Source organism: Chiloscyllium plagiosum, unplaced genomic scaffold (assembly GCF_037043375.1).
Source record: "Chiloscyllium plagiosum isolate Xiang-an unplaced genomic scaffold, Cpla_swu_hap1 HiC_scaffold_39, whole genome shotgun sequence".
NCBI lineage: Eukaryota > Metazoa > Chordata > Chondrichthyes > Orectolobiformes > Hemiscylliidae > Chiloscyllium > Chiloscyllium plagiosum.
This window is the reverse complement of record NW_028270177.1, coordinates 10,676,118-10,695,344: the sequence shown is the minus strand read 5'-3', so window position 1 is coordinate 10,695,344 and position 19,227 is coordinate 10,676,118. Positions and strand designations below refer to the sequence as shown.

Sequence of the window (19,227 nt, the reverse complement as noted above, 5' to 3'; positions counted from 1 at the left end):
TTGGCATTGGGACCTGGGTTCCTCTGGTCTGTGCCATTCAGCTCCCAATGTGCATTTATTGTACCCGTTGCTCCCGATGCGGTCTCCTCTACATTGGGGAGACTGGGCGCCTCCTAGCAGAGCGCTTTAGGGAACATCTCCGAGACACCCACACCAATCAACCAAACTGCCCCTTGGCCCAACATTTCAACTCCCCCTCCCACTCTGCCGAGGACATGGAGGTCCTGGGCCTCCTTCACCGCCGCTCCCTCACCACCAGACGCCAGGAGGAAGAACCGCCTCATCTTCCACCTCAGAACACTTCAACTTCAGGGCATCAATGTGGACTTCAACAGCTTCCTCATTTCCCCTTCCCCCACCTCATCCTAGTTTCAAACTTCCAGCTCAGCACAGTCCCCTTGACTTGTCCGGACTTATCCGACCTGCCTAGCTCCTTTTCCACCTATCCACTCCACCCTCTCCTCACTGACCTATCTCCTCCCCCACTCACCATTGTACTCTATGCTACTCTCTCCCCACCCCCACCCTCCTCTAGCTTATCTCTCCACGCTTCAGGCTCTCTGCCTTTATTCCTGATGAAGGGCTTTTGCCCGAAACGTCGATTTCGCTGCCCGTTGGTTGCTGCCTTAACTGCTGTGCTCTTCCAGCACCACTGATCCAGAATGCAGTTACTTGATGAGCTGTCCCAGGTTGATGGGGGAGGGGCTCTTATTTCCTTCCCTCACTTTTGCCCTTTTAAGTATGAAAGGAAAGTTTATTCCATCGCATTTAATAACAGGATTTTTCATGTTTATTCAATGATTAACCTTCCAAATAATAACTGTACCTCTGGGAGTTCTCTCTGAGTCTAATCAAATTATATTTGCTTGTTTGCATAAAGGTTCCTCATTACCATGAAGCACTTCGTACATGCGAATCAGACTTAAGTTTGTGAATATGCTAATGTGGTTTCTCACTTCGCTATGTACACTATCTGGAAGGAATCTAACTAAAACCAAACCGATTGTTCCTTTTTTAACCTCATTTTTGTTCCATTTCATGCCCTTAGTTCTGTTTAGTCTTGAGTTCCAGGGACTTCTGTTGATCAGATACCTTTTAATCAGATACCTGTTGATCTTCACTCGAGTCTTAGCTGTTTGAGAGATATCAAACTTAACCCAATCTGAAAAGCAAGTACACACACACAGACGCACACACACAGATACACAGACACACACACAGAGTAACATGTACACACTGAGTCCCACACACATACACACACGAACACCAACACACACAGAGTAACATGTTCACACTGAGTCACACACACACAGAGTAACATGTACACACTGAGTCACACATACAGAATTACATGTACACTGAGTCTCTCTCTCTCTCTCACGCACGCTCACACACACACAGAGTAACATGTACACACTGAGTCACACACACACAGTGTAGCATGTACACACTGAGTCACACACTGAGGAAGGGCTTATGCCCGAAACGTCGATTCTCCTGTTCCTTGGATGCTGCCTGACCTGCTGCGCTTTTCCAGCAACACATTTTCAGCTCTGATCTCCAGCATCTGCAGCCCTCACTTTCTCACACTGAGTCACACACACACAGAGTAACATATACACACTGAGTCACACACACACAGAGTAACACGTACACACTGAGTCACGCACACACAGAGTAACATGTACACACTGAGTCTCACACACAGACAGAGTAACCTGTACCCACTGAGTCTCACACACACACACAGAGTAGCATGTAAACACTGAGTCACGCACACACAGAGTAACATTAACACACTGAGTCACACGCACAGAGTAACATTAACACACTGAGTCACACGCATAGAGTAACATGTACACACTGAGTCACACACACACAGAGTAACATGTACACACTGAGTCACACGCACTATGCACACACAGTTAAGGAGGAAGAGTTTCTTCTCAGAGGGTAACAAATTTATGGAATTCTTTACTGCAGAGGGCTGTCGAGGCTGGGTCATTAAGTATATTCAAGAGTGAGACAGACAGATTTTGATCAGTCAAGAGGCAAGGTTTTGGGGAAAAAGCAGGAAAGTGGATCTGAGAATTATGAGAGTCATAGAGATGTGCAACACAGAAACAGATCCTTCGGTCCAACTCGTCCATGCTGACCAGATATGCTAAATTACTCGTGTCCCATTTGGCCCATATCCCTCTAAATCCTTCCTATTCAAATCTTCTTCCAGATGCCTTTTAAATATTGTAATTGTACCAACCTCCACCACTTCCTCTGGCAGCTCATTCCATACATACATCAACCTTTGCGTGAAAATGTTGCAGCTCAAGTCCTTTTAAATCTTTCCTCTCTCACCCTAAACTTATGCCCTCTAGTTCTGGTGTCCTCCACCTCAGGGAAAAGATCTTGTCTATTTATCCTATCCATGCCCCTCATGATTTTATAAACCTCTATAAGGTCACCCCTCAGCCTCTGACACTCCAGGGAAAACAGCCCCAGCCTAGTCAGCCTCTCCCTATAGCTCAAACCGTCCAATCCTGGCAACGTCCTTGTAAATATTTCTAAACCCTTTCAAGTTTCATAACATCCTTTCGCTATGAAGGCAACCAGAATTGCACACAATATTCCTAAAGTGGCCTAACCAATTTCCTGTATAGCCGCAACATGATCTCAGCCATAATCTGGAGTAGCCTTGATGGGTTGAATGACCTATTTATGTTCTGACACCTAATGGTTTTATCATCTCAGTTGGTGGAAAACATGATCAAGAAGCAAGAGCAGATTCAAAAAGGAGTTGTTGCCCTGAGTCTCTAATTGATGCTTCTTGTAATTGCCATTCTTCACTGATTGCACAGAATCAGTGAAAAGGTTCAGGTATGGATTTCTGGAAATTTGCCTCCCATTGCATGAGGTTTTTCACTATATTAAAACATGTGCCCAAACTGAGTTTTTAATCAATCTTTATTTTCATTACTCAGCACGTCCTGCATTGTCAGCAATTGGCTCGGTCACATGCTAACAATTTCTTGATTTAGAAATTACAAATTATGTTTAGGTCAGGATCCACCTGAAATGATACAATGGATTTGATTTTTTTTTGTTAATTGTAGGCTGCTGTAAGCATGTGCTTTAATGAAGGGGTACTGAACCAGGATGGTGAAATGACCTGATATCACTGAGTGGTGAATGCTTGGTAACTCTAACTGCATGGTAACTACGACACTGAATTTTATCAATCCACAAGCACAAGTTCCAGAATTCTCTGCCAAGATGCTGCTTGTTACTTCTCCTTCCCTTGAAATTGGTCATCTGGTCTAATTTGAGTTTGGAAGATTGAGAAGTGACCTCATTGAGACAAATAGGATTCTTGAGAGGCTTGACAGGGTAAATGCTGAGAGAATGCTTCCCCTCACGGGAGAGTGTAGGACCAGAGGGAGTTGTCTCAGAAGAAAGGGATGCCAATTTATGACTGAGATGAGGAAGAATCTTTTCTATCAGAGGGTTGTGAGTCTTCGGCACTCCTTGCTACAGAGAGCTGTGGGGCAGAGTCCTTGTGTATGTTTAAGGGTGAGATAGATGGATTCTTGATCAGTCAGGGAGTCAAAGGTTATGGAAAAAGGACAAGAAAGTGTATAGAGTAATTTCAAATTCATAGCCCTCACCTTAAACCCACGATAGCCTTGCTTTCTGAGCATTGTTCTCTGGAATTCTCTGCCATAGAAAGTGTTTGTGGCCAAAACTTTGATTCTTTTCAAGAAGGAGTTAGATACTATTTATAAGCCTAAAGGAATGACCATATTGAATGACAGAGCAGGCTTAAAGGCTGAATGACTTACTCCTATTCCTTTTGTGACACAAAGACAATGCTTATAGTAATGATATAATGATGCAACATTAACAGCAAAGACCACGAGACTATGAAAGGACAGCATGAAATGATGTCACTGGAAAGTGCTGCATCATAAAGATCAGATTAAAAATAGCATGTAAATAAAAGGTTGCTGGAACTCTTAAGAGTAAGGCAATAGTTGCTTTCAGGTGAGGCTGTGATACAGTTAAGCACACTAAGAGCGGCAACTATACTGTCTAAGAGAGCAATCTCTCAGATGTAGAGGATAAGATCTTGGATTCCAAGCCTCTTGGTAGCTAAATCCATGAAAACCGGTCAGCTGAGGGTTGTATCAGTAAAGAAGGAGAAAGTGAGGTCTGCAGATGCTGGAGATCAAAGTTGAAACTTTATTGCTGGAACAGCACAGCAGGTTAGGCAGCATCCAGGGCACAGGAGATTCGACGTTTCGGGCACAGGCCCTTCTTCAGGCCCTTCTTCCTGAAGAAGGGCCTGTGCCCGAAACGTCGAATCTCCTGTTCCCTGGATGCTGCCTGACCTGCTGTGCTGTTCCAGCAATAAAGTTTCAACTCAGTAAAGAAGACCAATTCTATTCTTCAGTTATATGTACCTACCCCTCTCTTTCCTCCTGTGAATCCTGATTCCAACCTGTTTTATCTCTCTGTGATCCACTGTCACCCTACCACTATAAATTTTCTTTTATCATTCATTCACAGAATGTGGGTAAGTGCTGGCTAGACCAACATTTATTGCCCATCCCTAATTGCCCAGAGGGCAGGCAAGTGTCAAGCACATTTCTGTGGGTGTGGAGTCTCATGTAGGCCAGACCAGGTAAGGATTGCATTTTCCTTCCCTCAAGGACATTAGTGAACCAGATGGGTGTTTCCCGACAATTGGCGATGGAAATGTAGTTATCAGTAGACTCTTAATTCCAGATTTTAAAAAATTGAATTCAAATTCCATCAAGTGCCGCAGTGGGAGTTGGGCCTCTTCTTTTCCTTCTCAATGTATCTTGCCAAGTTTTAGCACCTTCAATGTTTCCAAGGCCTCTTGGAAAATCTAAACAATGACCGCATATTTTGCGTGAGCTGAGCTCCCAAGTCACTTCGCATGAAAGGTTGGAAAGTATTGGGAGATATGAGAGATGTGGTAACAAAAGTAAAGTCACCTCCTCTTGCTCAGGGCTTCCTGTTCCTGATTATAATCCAGCAACCTTCATTGAAGCAGCTAACATGAGTTTTACTGTTTCTGTGCTGTAATATCTATGTGTCTATGACTCAATCATCACTAAATGATGGGTAAGAAATGTTCATGCCTTATTCTTATGTTAGTTTATTCAAGGAATTTGGTCATTATTGTCTGGGCCAGCAATTATTGCTCATTCTCTATTGCCCAAGGGCAGGTAAGCGTCAGTCAAACAAAAATAAAATAATGCGGATGCTGGAAATCTGAAACAAACTGAGAAGGTACTAGAGAAGCTCAGCTGGTGTGGAGAAGTTGAAGTTTTGAATCCTGTACGACACTTCTTTAGTTCTGCTAAGTCTCTCCAGCGATTTCTGTGTTTATTTGATAGCCAACCACATTGCTGTGGGTTTGGAGTCACATGTCAGCCAGTCCAAGTAAGGATGGCAGAACCAGATAGGATTTTACAATAACTGTGAATGGTTCATGGTCACCATCAGGCTAGGTTTTAATTCCAGACTCTAATTAAAGTCAAAGTTCACCATCTGTCATGGTGGGATTCAAATCCATATTCCTTAGGGCTCTGTATTACCAACCCAGTGACTTTACCACTACACCACTGCCTCCCATATTTTGATGAAAATGTGTTGCTGGAAAAGCGCAGCAGGTCAGGCAGCATCCAGGGAACAGGAGAATCGATGTTTCGGGCATAGGCCCTTCTTCAGGAATGAGGAAAGTTTGTCCAGCAGGCTAAGATAAAAGGTAGGGAGGAGGGACTTGGAGGAGGGGCGTCGGAAATGCGATAGGTGGAAAGAGGTCAAGGTGAGGGTGATAGGTCAGACTGGGGTGGGGGGCGGAGAGGTCAGGAAGAAGATTGCAAGTTAGGAAGGCGGTGCTGAGTTCGATGGATTTGACTGAGACAAGGTGGGGGGAGGGGAAATGAGGAAACTGGTGAAATCCGAGTTCATCCCTTGTGGTTGGAGGGTTCCCAGGCGGAAGATGAGGCGCTCTTCCTCCAACCGTCGTGTTGTTGTGGTCTGGCGATGGAGGAGTCCAAAGACCTGCATATCCTTGGTGGAGTGGGAGGGGGAGTTGAAATGTTGAGCCACAGGGTGGTTGAGTTGGTTGGTTCGGGTGTCCCTGAGGTGTTCTCTGAAACGCTCCGCAAGTAGGCGGCCGGTCTCCCCAATATAGAGGAGGTCACATCGGGTGCAGAGGATGCAATAGATGATGTGTGTGGAGGTGCAGATGAATCTGTGGTGGATATGGAAGTTTCCTTTGGGGCCTTGGAGGGAGGTGAGGGGGGAGGTGTGGGCGCAAGTCTTGCACCTCCTGCGGTTGCAGGGGAAGGTGCCGGGAGTGGAGGTTGGGTTGGTGGGGGGTGTGGATCTGACGAGGGAGTCACGGAGGGAGTGGTCTTTACGGAATGCTGATAGGGGAGGGGAGGGAAATATATCCTTAGTGGTGGGGTCCGTTTGGAGGTGGCGGAAATGACGGCGGATGATGCGCTGTACATGGAGATTGGTGGGGTGGTAGGTGAGGACCAGTGGGGTTCTGTCCTGGTGGCGGTTGGAGGGGCGGGGCTCAAGGGCGGAAGAGTGGGAAGTGGAAGAGATGCGGTGGAGGGCATCGTCGACCACGTCAGGGGGGAAATTGCGGTCCTTGAAGAAGGAGGCCATCTGGGTTGTACGTTTTTGGAACTGGTCCTCCTGGGAGCAGCTGCGGTGGAGACGAAGGAATTGGGAGAATGGGATGGCGTTTTTACAGGGGGCAGGGTGGGAGGAGGTGTAGTCCAGGTAGCTGTGGGAGTTGGTCGGTTTGTAGTAGATGTCCGTGTTGATTCGGTCGCCTGAGATAGAAATAGAAAGGTCGAGGAAGGGGAGGGAGGAATCTGAGACTGTCCAGGTGAATTTGAGGTCGGGGTGGAAGGTGTTGGTAAAGTGGATGAACTGTTCAACCTCCTCGTGGGAGCACGATGCGGCGCCGATACAGTCATCGATGTAGCGAAGGAAAAGGTGGGGGTTGGGGCCAGTGTAGTTGCGGAAGATGGACTGTTCCACATATCCTACGAAGAGGCAGGCATAGCTGGGGCCCATGCGGGTGCCCATGGCTACTCCTTTCATTTGGATGAAGTGGGAGGAGTGGAAAGAGAAGTTGTTCAGGGTGAGGACCAGTTCAGTCAGTCGAAGGAGGGTGTCAGTGGAAGGGTACTGGTTGGTACGGCGGGAAAGGAAGAAGTGGAGGGTTTTGAGTCCTTCGTGATGGGGGATGGAGGTGTACAGGGACTGGATGTCCATGGTGAAAATAAGGCGTTGGGGACCGGGGAAGCGAAAATCATGGAGAAGGTGGAGGGCATGGGTGGTGTCCCGAACGTAGGTGGGGAGTTCTTGGACTGGGGGGGACAGGACAATGTCAAGGTACTTGGACTAGGGGGGACAGGAACGTGGACTAGGGGGGACAGGCTTATGCCCGAAACGTCGATTCTCCTGTTCCCTGGATGCTGCCTGACCTTTTCCAGCAACACATTTTCAGCTCTGATCTCCAGCATCTGCTGATCTCACTTTCTCCTCCCATATTTTGATGCCCTTCCTTGTTAATAAGCATGGAATAATGGCTATTTGGGGAAAAGCAGTGAGGACACCATGGATTTTTATTCTTGCATAAGTCAGCACCTTGAGGAGCAATGGTGAGTAAGGGAAATATATAAATCAACGCACATAAAACTTTGTTCCCATTAGTTATTGCCATTTGACCATCTCTTTGACTTTAACTAACCTTCTGTGTCCTTAGCTAGCAGTTTTATGGTCCTTTCTCCCTGATCCATTAATATCAATGAAGTATTCCATAAGCACAGAGACACAGCTAATATACCGTTCATTTCTCTGTGAACCAGTCAAACATTCTGCAAGTACAGACAATCATGTTCCTCAGATCCTTGCAAGATTGGCAAAATATTCACTATATTTTAAGGCAATTTTATGTATTCATCAAGGTGAAGGCTATCAGTGCAGTAAAATACTTTCATTTATGTAGGTGTCAGCAGGATAGATACCAACATTTTCTACTTAACTTATATCATGGATTGACAGAAGAGATTTATCAGGAGGTCCCAGGAAGGATGGACTTCAGTTGGACAGAAAAAGTTGAGAGTTTGTTTCTTAGAGCAGAGAAGGTTTAGGGGATCTTTAAGAGAAATGCTACAACTAACTATAAAAGTTGTCAATCATGTGAATGAGCTGACATGGTTTCCATTGATGGTAAGATCATTTGCCAGATGACTCCATTTTAACATAACTGACATATAACTGGTACACACTTTGAAAGATGAAAACATACATTTGGGGAAACAGTGGAGCTATTTGCATAAAGGTTCATGGTTTGGTTCCATTTCTGGATTCAGTTTGGAAGTCTGTCTAATAATTTGAGGCCTGGTATGCATTGGGAAGATTTTATTTGCCAAAGAGTGATATTCCACCTGTGGTACATTTTATTTACACAATGATAGCATTCAACTACATTATCATGTATCTCTCTCTTTGAGGTACAGACTTTGCCTTCTCTCTTAGACTCTCAGACCTGACTGCTGAGGCTGCTGTTACATCAACATGTACTTTGCTATCTCATTACTCCACAGGTAGCAGTTTGAAGGAGGCAGACAGGGACACAATGAGCAAAATGATTTCTTGCAGCACTGTAAAATGTTATCATTTCATGCAAACATGCCTTAGTCCCTAATGCACCAGTATGATATTTTTTCATTCTGCATGTCAATATCTTGCTGGAATTGTTTTATAAATCTGCTGCACACCCCTCATTTAGAAACTGAGTTGATTCTGTCCAATGTTTACTTTCATGTAAAATCTTTCATGTCATCAGCTGTGACAGAACTGTGGGAGATTGAATTCAGAGCTGAAAACACAACCATTGCAACTAAATCGTAAGTGAAGGAATTATTGAAGGTCATTCCAGCCTGCTGCCAGCTGGGCCCTGCACTACAAATATGTAATCATTATGAATTTGCAGCCAATATTTTGGAGTGGTTATAAAGCAAATTTCTTATGGCCAATCCTATCAAGTGGATTCTTGAACTCATGAATCTATGACTAATACCATCAAACGGCAACACAATGCCTATTATGGACTTCCTTGTCAATGGAGTTAATCTAAAAATCAAAGTGATCACAACAACCTCTCTCTCAAAGCCAAGCATCCTGAAGGTTGGATCCTAGAATCTCTGTGGATCCATAAACTGAATGCGGAATGTCTTAAACAGGGCAAATGTGATAACCTGGCAAATATGAAGAGAACAAATGATATTCATGTCCTTGCATTACAGGAAATGTACATTTCTTCTTTTTTCTTTCATGAGCTATGCGCCAATCCACTCAGGCCAAGCACATTTCTGCAGGGATTCCTCAGGGTAGGGTCCTAAGTTAACTGTCTTCAGCTTTATTAATGACCATCCCTCCATCATAAGGTCAGAAATGGGGATGTTTGCTGATGATTGTATAATTTTAAGTACTGGTTGTGACCCCTTAAATACTGAAGCAGTATAGTTCCAAAAGCAACAAGTTCAGGACAATATCTTGCTTTGGGCAGATGAGTGGCAAGTAACATTCGCAATACATGTATTCCTGGAAATAGTCATCCCCCCAAAAAAATCAAACTATCTCTCTTTGACATTCAATGGCATTCTAATCACTCTATCTTCCCTTATGAATACCCATTGACCAGAATCTGAACCATTTAAATACTGTGGCTTCAAAAGCAGAGATTGGGAATGCTGTGATGATTAACCACTGCCTACTCATCTTTCAGAAGGCACAAGTCAGGAGTACATTGGCATAGGCTCCATTTGCCAGGATAATTATACCTTCTATAACACTTGGGAAATTCAACACTGTCTATAACTCAAAGCCACCCATCTAACATCTTCAAAATTCAAGCCCTCTATAAACAACACACAGTGGCAGGCTGGACATACTGTCTAGATAACATATTACAACAACTCACCCAGACCCCTTGGCAGCACCTTCCAAACCCACACCTCAATCCCTAGAATGACAAGGCCAGAAGATATGTGTGAACACCATTTGCATGAACGCCTCCAAGCAACGCATCATGTGGCCTGGAAGTATATTGCCATTCCTTCATTGGTTAGGGGTCAAAATCCTGGAACTTCCTTCCTAACTGCACTGTGAATGTATCTGCACCACAATGGTTCAAGAAGGCACCTTACCACCACCATCTCAAGAGTAATTTTGGATGGCCAATAAATGTTGGCCCTAGCTGGCACTGCCCACACCCATGAATGAATTTGAAAACAAAAGAAGAGGTCTATAATTCAAATGATAAAACTGGGAAAGATCTGGCAAATTAGAGGTCAGCATAGGCTGTTTGCCTTGTATATAGTTCTGATCATTGTGCAGAATAGCAAGGTAATGGAGCAAATGTACCGTAACCTCTCATCAGATAGTGAAGATGTCCTTATATACTTCTTAGACTTGCCACACAGCCGACACTGACCAATTATCAACCATGTGTGTGTTGACGTTTCTGCTACATCATCAAAACATGTGCCTAGATGAAATTTCCTGAAGCCAAACCAGCCTGGATTCCCTGCTGAGGTGGAAAACACCATCCTAGCACATTCCCCCAAATAACAAAACCATAGAATCAATTCATGGACCAGCTTATTGCTGCAGCAAAGAATATGTTTTGAGGTTTTAGAGAGCTGTACATTCCCTGTTAAAGCTCTGAGGTCTTTCAACAATATCAACAGATTAGAGAAACAGTCACACCACCACTTGAATCATTGGACAGTCACAGATCGCTGGGTTTGCTTTATGCACTCAAGCCACTGAGACTGGAACTTCTTAAAGAAACTTGATGGGTCAAATTCCTGAGGACGTTGCAAGCCCACAAGTGAGCATGAATGCTGGAGGTGACCAGCCACTGGCCAACTCAATAAACAATGCAAAAAGGGCACTTGCAGCCTCACAGCGCCAGGGGTTTGTGTTCAATTCCATCCTTGGGTGATGTCTGTGTGGAGTTTGCATACTCCCTGTGTCTGTATGGGTTTCCTTCAGATGCTCCAGTTTCCTCCCACAGTCCAAAGATGTGCAGGTTAGGTGGATTAGCCACGGTAAATGCAGGGTTACAAAGATAGGATAAGGTAGTGGGTGGATCTGGGTGGAACACTCTTCAGAGGGTCAGTGTGGACTCGATGGGCTGAATAGCCTGCTTCCAAACTGTAGGGATTCCATGATCCTATGAATAAACTTGGAGAAACAATGGGGAGTTGTTCAGTGTCTTCTGCACTGTTAGATGACCATACCTTCATGGAACTGGCAACCTCAAGATGGTATCACACTGGACTTCTGACACCTTCTTGGTCCACTGGCAAAATATGGTTACTGTAATGGAGAATGTATTCGCCAAATAATAGCATAAGCTTGTTTCACTATCCTTTATTAATCTACAAGCTCCTAGAGTCACTCATTAACCCATGAACAACTCATCCCGCCTCCAAAAGCAGGCTGGCGTTAGATCCAAAAGTAGTTGCTGTGAACGAATCCTTACTCTCTCCACACACACTGAGGCTGGTTCCCAACACATTCTGAAGACTGGAGCTCCTTACATTGATCCATGCTCTGCCTTCAATACTGAATGAAATACCGAAGGGTTTGATGCTCAAACTGTCCCTGCTGCTACTTTTTCCCAAACCACTCTGGTTGCTGTCGACAATTCTGAACAACAGAGAGATGAAGATTCACTGACGACACATGGTCAACATTCCAAGACACTCAATAACAGTCTCCCACAGGGCAGTATCCTAGCAACAACTCCCTTTAACATCCACTTGAGGGAGATGCCCACCAGGCCATGATTAAAAATTGATTTACTTGAGGGCATTACCTTGACAGCTCAGGAAATGCCTTTCCAGGATATGGAAGCCACACTAAACTCTGACTTGTCAAAAATGGCTGAATGTTTCCACAAGCAAGCCCAACCGTGTCAAACATTTGCACTCTTCCTTGAGAATCACCATCTGTGGAAAAAAACAGTGCAGCATGACCCAACCTCACTCATGTTGGAGAGACCGTTGATAGCTCCCTAACGTAACCTGCCACTCCCCTCTCCCAGCTCCCTGAAACACTGCCCACCATAAAGGGCAAGACACAAGTGAATATCACCAACACGTTTGCTGGGATGTAGAAACCACCAGTCTTTGTACCTTTGCCGCGGCTCTGGTGTTCTGGATAGCTAATTACTTTTCTTTTCAGTCACGTTTGGGATATGGGTGTTAATGGTTAAGCCAATATTTATTGCCTATCCCTACTTATCCTTGAGAAAGTGGCATGGAGCTACTTGGGGTGTCTGTATGAGCTGCTGGGAATGGAAATTTTGACTCAGTGCTGTATACTGATATAAGTCTCACACCAAATTCACGAGCCTCATCTGAGATTAGCTCCAGTTCAGTGGTTGCTAGTCCTCTCAAATCTCACCCCTTCCTCCACTTGACAGGATGTAGCAAGACACAGACAAATAACACAGACTAGCGGCAACTCGGGCCTCAAAATCCAAGAAAACCCTCAAGACCCTCAAACATGACACAGGACCCTTGGAACATCCACAGAGCATGAATCAAGCATTTCTATCTCCAGAGAAATTAGCATCAAATGCAGGCTGGAACCCAAGTGCAGTACTGAAGGTGTGATGCAATGTTGGAGGGGCTGACTATCAGATGAGATCTGAAGTTGAAGTTCCATCTATTCTGTCAAGAATTAAGGCATTTTCTCTGACACCCTGATCAATACCTAACCCTCAGCGAAGATCACTGGATCAGTTATCCAGGAAAATTTGTTTTGCTGTTTACACAATCTTACTGTGAGTAAATTGGCTGCCATTATTCCTACATTACAACGCTGACCCGATCTCAAGAGTATTTCATTAGCTTTAACATACATTGTGTAGTCCTGTGGTCATGAATGCTACTGTAGATCATTTTAATCAACCTGTTGATCAACAGACTTCCAGGGCAGGTGGGACTTGAACTCAGATTTTCCAGTCCAGAGGCAGGGGCATTACCACTACTATATGATTATGTGAGTACTTTTTATGTACAAAAGCCCTTCTTAAATTCAATGCCATGAAATGAGTGGCCACTCAATTCTGACTGGAGTCATACCGAATTGAGAGGTACCATGAGGATAGATTGTGATCTTTCTTCTGGGGAGAATATTTATAGAGTTATTTCTGGGTGGTTCCTGGTAGTGCCTGGTAATCAGCAAAAGGGCCATCAACATCAGTAAGTTTGCCAGTAAGCTTCCTCTCCATCCTCATAGCTGTGCATAACACCTTTCCCCCACATCAAGCTGTTCCAGAGTGTTTTACAAATAGTAAAATATTTCATTAAGGTTATTTACTGTTTCAATGTCAGCAACAGGGAGCAGAGTTCTATTTCAGGTGCAATGCAACGATATGTTGCAGAAGTTTGCATCCTTTCAGATAGATGCTGACTCACTTATGATTTGACATGCGATTGAGTAGTTTCTGTAGAATAAATTGCATGCTTCATTCTGTACATTGCCAAATGGAAGCCAGCAAAAACTGATAGCATAGCAATGCTGTCTGTACAGTAATATTGATGACTGCATGGAGTGCACCACTCTGGGGAATGGATCCATATGACCAGCCTCAATTTGGGTGAATACTGTTGACATAAGGCATGGTTTTAAATTATGATAAGAGCCTTAATTACACTCTTAAGATTAAAATTAAGATTAATGGGAACAAATTCTAGTTATGCAAGCTAATACCACCATTCTTTAACAATGCAACATGGAGAAGTTAACCCTTAGAGATCTACCTTTGTGACTTGTATGCCACAAAAAAAAAGTTGTCTGTTTGGTCTCTCACCTTTTGATCAAATGAGTTTTATCTTCAGGAATGGCTACACAGAGAATGAAGAAAGCGAATTAAACTACAGTCTGTTTCTGAACAAGGTGGAAAATATCGATGGGCAAGAATGTGGATATGTAACAGCATTAGTTCACAGTGCTCAGCTGAAAGGATTTATCGCCATTGAGTAACTGAATACTGCCACAGTGAGAAAGGAAGGTGGCAAAAAACATGGCATCGATGAAATTTAAGGATTGGGAAGTAAACGCGTGATACAGTGAGAAAGAGTGTAAGCTCAAAGGGGAATGAATTTAATGCCAGCTCCAGAGAGAAGTCAAGAGACAAAAAGGAAAACTGGATTAAGGGAGAAAGAAAGAGAAATCTAGAAAGAAATGTCAAAAAAAAAAATTTAAATGTGACTCTTAAAAATTCAAAACCTTAATGAATAAAAACCACACTAAAATAGATCATTTTTAGTCTAAGACTTTGTTCAGTAATAATTAACACTTGCCACATTCTTAAACAAATATTTACACTTGTGTTAGTTGTTATGTAAGGACTTTCAGACCCTGGACCAACTTTATAATGATGTTTTGGAGCTGCCCCTCACTAGGTTTAAATAATACAGTGGAGGCAGCGTTAAGGGGAAGAAGAAAGAAATACATGGGGACCCAGGCAAAAACCTGACCATGAACCACGTGAATGTTACAAACACTCACAGAGAAACATTAGGTGGTAGAGTTAATAGAATAGTCTTTCAATAATGTAACTGTAGTATTAGAAACTGGTATATCTCTGAATTACAGTGTTTAGTCCTAAAGTGCAACAAACAGTGTTATAAAGAACCCTAAGCCAGGAGACTGTTCTTGACTTTGCCTTTTCCTTGAACAGTTTCTCCTGAACCCAAACTAATGTATAGGAGCATAAATCCACACAACTAAAGAATGGCCAGCCTTAGCTTTCTGCACCACTTTTAAAATTAAATGGGAAGGTTATGGGCTTGATATCATGTTTAGGAAGCTAATGACAGAGGTGGGTGAGAGCAGTGTCAGAGAAGGGCCCACTTGATAACAGTGTTTTCCTATTCCCATTTAACTGAATACCAGCTTCATTCCTCACACAAAAAAAAACAATGAGCACCACTAGCGCTTTGACAGCAAACTCTGGCCCATCATTTCTTATGCTGCTTTTATTCTGTCTCTTAAATGCAGCTTGTTGCTTGGATACGCAATCCTGCTGTGAAATTGTTGTTAACTTTTGTTTTTGCTCTTCATTTACCTTCATCCTAGCCCTCCCTGACTCTGAGGGTTGACAAGAGGGATGGATTTCTGGAGAGTTCATCACTTGGCCTCCTGCCTGCAGACTCCCCACCTCATCAAACAGTGCAAGTTACAACCAACAAAGGTACCTGCTTGAAGAAAATGAAAATCAAAACACCATCGACGTTAATAGACCTTTGACTCTCTTCCTGGATTTTATGCAGACTATTCCTGGCTTCAGTTCCGTGGAGGCTCAGGGATATTGCTAGAAGAATGACAAGCTGAGTTGGATGTCATCCTATAAACTATCCCACACTTTTCAACTCTTACTGCAGTCCCTTTCTCAGGTCAGTGGCTTACAGACAGATAAGGTTCCACCTCCTTGAGCAGACTACTTGAAACACTCACAATGTCAATATTTCAACTAAAAATAATCGGCACAGCAAAACATTGTGTGAACAAGATGCGCAATGTCTAAGTTGTTGATGATTGATGTGGCAATGATAAGGCACCAAAATACCAATTTATAAAACTGATTGAAAGAACAGACAGATTAATCTTGGACTTACTTCCCATTGAGAGTAAAATTACACAACTGAGATGCAGTCATGTTGTGCGCTGAACAGTACTATACTTATTAAGCAGCCTATGCATAAATGGATGATATAGAAGTTCATGAATTCATTATTTAGTAGATCTATCAGTCAGTGTATTTTCTTTCAGCCAAGCAAAAGGATTTAAGGTTAGAGGTTGATCAGAGTGTGAATAAGAACTACACAGTGAAATAACTCCACAGAGGCCAGTATTCCATACCAAATCACCCTTTATTTGTACATGCATAATACTTGACACTTGTCCACTCCCTCAGAGCCAGGTCTCAGCGTGAGCAGGATGTCCGACATTCAAGTTCTTATCTGTCAGCCAGGGCTCCCTGATTGGACCAACTTAACAGCCTCAATCAGGGAACTCATATTCTATCAGGTCCATCTGGCTGACCTTGTTGCAATCACTACAGACAGGCTCTGTATCAATCAGACATAATTGATTCATCTCTTCAGTGTGTCCTAACCAAATATATGTATTTTTAAAAATCTAGATATCTCTAGCTGAGGCTTGACAGCGTTGATCATTGCAATTGTGTATTCACTGGACTCATACATAATACATGGATGATTAAATTCCATACCTGATTGGTATCTACATTTGTTTTAAAATTCAAATTGTGACTTGATGAGTGCTAATCTTAAAGGGCTGTGCATTGGCATATCAATTATGAACTTTAATTAAAATTGGAGAGAAATTAACAGGCTTGCCTTTGGCTGATTGTTCAACAAAAGGATATATTTGTTCTGATGTCTTTGTGTGGAATATTTGCTTCTTCAAGTTAAATCTTTTAAGGATTTTCTGTTAAGTAAGCATTTCTCAGATTAAGCCAATTTACATATGTCCCTGCTCTTTAACTGTGTTCTATTATAATATATTAAAATCTCTGATGCCCACAGTCGTGCATATCACTTGCTCAGCTTAGAGTTAAACTACCAATGGTTTAAAGATGAAAGGCTTTAGAGGCTAAGATAACAATTCACAAACCCTGTCATATCTTAAAGAGAATGAAATGCCTGGGGAGAAAGATTACATATTATTTATGGTGGAGGCAGACCCTGGTTTTTTGAGGTTGAGAGGATATTTATGCAAAGCTATCCCCTCTGAATAGTGGGCTAGAATCTGCAAAGGGATGTGGAGTCTGTCTAGTTTGTGCGAGGCAACGACCTGGTAGGGGGAATGGCCTTTTCTATTCCTTTCAGTGACTACGTTAACAAGCTTTATTCTTGAAGTTGATAAATGAAGATTATTCACTTTTGAGAGGTGCTACTAGGGGCTGGAGCACAAAAATGTAGGTGCCACTTCAGTGCAGCCATGAGGGAGTATTGCTGTGTTCTTCCAGCCTCCTGCCTATCTACAAAGGACAGACAAATGGGCATGTAACCAGGACGCTGTGTTAAAATGGGAAGGTCAAGGTCCTGTTTACACATGGACTGCAGGGGTTCCACAACGTGGTCACCCAGTCTGTGTTTGGTTCCTCAGGTCATGATCTCATTACAAATTTTGGAAGTTTTATGTATGTGAATTGGCCATTGCATTTCCTAACTAAGAGCAGTCGCTACATTAAAGCAGTACCTAATTAGCCTTTGAGCATCTTCAGTTATGCTGAGGTTGGGAAGATGCTATATAAATGCACTTCCTTCCTTTACCTTTTACGCTGGAAGAGGCAGCATCTTTAAGATACAGGAGGAAAAATACAAAATAAAATATCTCAGGAGTCAGTTGCGTTCCTTGGATCACCATCGTTCTTTCAAATGCAAACACCGATTAAGCCACAGCACAAGAGAAAGGTTGTGGGCTGTGGGCTGCTGACAAACTAATTCCACTCCACTCCCAGATGTGACTGACCTACAGCATTTGTTGTACAATGCACAGTTGGATTCCACAGCTGCATTCTCTGTGGCATGAATACATCACACTGAGGCAAATGATCAATAAGCAAAAAAATCCAGACCACTAACTTTTTAATAGTTCTCCATCAAATTACCCCAAGTCTGTGGATTGATCCAATGTTTCTAGGCTCTCTGAATTATAAAGGTTTTATTGTAAACTGTGTAACAGTTATGTGCCCCATCTGAGCCTTATCCATTGCTTCTATTGTGGAATGTGTACAGAAGTAAGATATGAAATAGTCACAAGTACAGTTATAAAGTCCATAGTGTTTTACAATGCAGAAGGAGGCCCTTTGGCCCATCATGTCTGTGCCAGTTATTAAGCAACTACCTACTTTCCCCCACTATCCAGAACCTAGCCAGTAGCCTTGTATGCTTTGGCACTTCAAATGATCATCTAAATAAGAAGCCATCGATTAAGGAGAAAAAAATATTGTGCAAAAGCCTGATTGGAACGTGGAATACATTGTGCTTTAAATTGAGGGGTGATAGATATCGAACAGATGTCAGAGGTAGGTTCTTTACTCAGAGAGTAGTAAGGACGTGGAATGCCCTGCCTGCAACAGTGGTGGACTCGCCAACGTTAAGGGCATTTAAATGGTCATTGGATAAACATATGGATGATAATGGAATAGCGTTGGTTAGATGGGCTTCAGATTGCTTTCACAGGTCGGTGCAATATTGAGGGCCAAAGGGCCTGTATTGTGCTGTAATGTACTACGTTCGATGTTCTAACATAAGAAAGAGGAGAAACAGTAGACTATATGGCCTATCAAGCATGACCTGTCATTTAGTTCAAGCATAGTTCCTGCATCAACATTCATTTTCTTTCTCCCCACTCCTTGTATCCCCTTATTCCCTGAGGGCCCAAACATCTGCTTGTTTTTAGAATTAAATGCACTTAATGATGGAGCTTCCACTATCCTCTAGGGTAAAGAATTCCAAAGATGCACAACGTTTTGTATGAAACTGTCAGCCATTACCTATTAGCTCCTTATCCTGCGGCTGTTGTCGCACCTCACTCGGGTAACATGCTGGAAATCAACCCTCACTATTCTTGGAGTTGTCCCAAAGTTTGTAAAATTTTCCATTACCTGATTTTCAGCCCCAGGTTGACAGAAAGGACAGATTAGATTTCTGCATTTAAGAAGAATGGCTACTTACTTTTAAAATATAGAATCTATTAGATTAGATTCCCCACAATGTGGAAACAGGCCCTTCAGCCCAACAAGTCCACACCGACCCTCCGAAGAGTAACCCACCCTCCCCCTGACTAATGCACCTAACAACAATGGACAATTTAGCATGGCCAATTCACCTGACCTGCACATCTTTGGAATGTGGGAGGAAACCCACAGAGACACAGTCAGGGGCGGGGGGGGGGGGGGGGGGGGAGGAATGTGCAAACTCTACACAGACAGTCACCCAAGGCTGGAATCAAACCTGGGACCCCAGCACTGTGAGGCAGCAGTGCTAACCACTGAGCCACCATGCCGCCCCATCTAGTTTATTTAGTTATAGATAAACAATTATGAACCAT

General features: G+C 43.2%; 1 long non-coding RNA gene across 1 annotated transcript in view; it reads left to right on the top strand.

Moving 5' to 3' along the window:
• Positions 1-18,957, top strand: part of LOC148138626 (uncharacterized) — an 85,056-nt gene extending 66,099 nt beyond the window's left edge. Inside the window, exon 3 of the long non-coding RNA XR_015753747.1 lies at positions 15,223-18,957. This is a non-coding gene — a long non-coding RNA (uncharacterized LOC148138626). The remainder of the gene's footprint in view (positions 1-15,222) is intronic.
• The last annotated feature ends 270 nt before the right edge of the window (positions 18,958-19,227 follow it).